The following is a 1,413-nucleotide window of genomic DNA, read 5'->3' as shown; positions in this document are numbered from 1 at the left end:
CAGCTACATGATAGAGACCGAGCAAAAATACAGTATTTAAAAAACAATTAAAAAATGAGAGTATGAGATAACTTTCAGATGTAATTTGCATCCTGTAAGAGTAGTAGTCTCTTATTTAATAAAACCTATTGAGGCCTTTTCTTGTTCAACCCAAGTGATTTCTACAGCATCTATTCCCTTCACCAGAGAAAAGGTTAGTGTCTTTTACACCTTTTTGGGAAGTTTTAATTTGTACCACACTCTCTAGGCATCAGCTCTGCAGAATCCTTCCAGATGGTCAAGAAATTCTTCATTTCTCTACCTTCTGCCAGAATGTCTAATTTTCAAAAGGCTCATAGAGCGCTGTCCTTCTTCCAACCTTTTCGCCCATGGTCCATGATTCAGTTTGCATTCTACTATCAGTTTTAAACAACATGTTCCTTGGCTCTACATATTCATCAGGCTTCCAGCCAAGGAACACGTTCTTCTGTGTAGGGGATGGCTTCACAGTCTTGATCGAGAGCAGTTCCGTGGTAGCTCAGTTCAAGTTCTCTCTCTGGCGTTCCATCCGTGCAGGCCAGGTAGAGTCACTTGCCACATCCATAACGATGCATACACAGGGCTGCCTTGTCTTCAGTATACCTATAGGAAAAAAATGTGGTGTAGATGACAGAGAGGTGCATTGGGTGCTGAACCCAAAAATTTAAAAGATGAGGCCTCTGGCTGTTAGCTTTGATTTTCTCATGCATGAGCACACAATTATATAATGCATGAACACAAAATCACCACATGCATGAAGGCACAATAATGTCATGCATGAGCACACAATTACCTCATGCATGAGCACACAATTACCTCATGCATGAGCACATAATTATGTCACACATGAGCACACACTTACATCACACATGAACACACAATTACATAATGCATGAGCACAGAAGTCATCCCAAAAGAAGCTAAAAACTTTTCAGGTCCTTGTGGCATTTTCTTAAAACACATTTACAACTGAGTGTATCGTAATGAAGTGACACAATCTATCTACACAAGGTACAGCTGCATCCAGGTGTTCTCAGTCATAGAGGTGTACTCACCCAGCTTTACTGGAGATGTAAATGAAAAGACTTGGCACGCATGGAAGGGTAGAGTTTGTCCTTTGACATATCTGTGATATAGACAAGGTGCACAGGGACATATAGGGAGCAGTGCAGGGAACTGTGCAGGGAGACATGCGAGGAGATACACACAGAGCAGCGCAGGGAGATGTAGGGCGATATATGCAGGGAGAAGTGTAGGGAGATGCCAGCCGCGAGCAGCCTCGTTGCGTGCGGGGTGCGGAGCGGGTGTCGCCGCCGGGCGATGCCGGGGTGGCCGCACGCTTTGTCCCCCCGGGCCCGGCTCGCCCCGCTCCGCGCAGCGCCGGGAGCGGCCGGC

Source organism: Parus major, chromosome 18 (genome assembly GCF_001522545.3).
Source record: "Parus major isolate Abel chromosome 18, Parus_major1.1, whole genome shotgun sequence".
In the NCBI taxonomy this organism is placed as follows: domain Eukaryota; kingdom Metazoa; phylum Chordata; class Aves; order Passeriformes; family Paridae; genus Parus; species Parus major.
The sequence above is the reverse complement of the archived record's forward strand: the minus strand, read 5'-3'. Positions refer to the sequence as shown.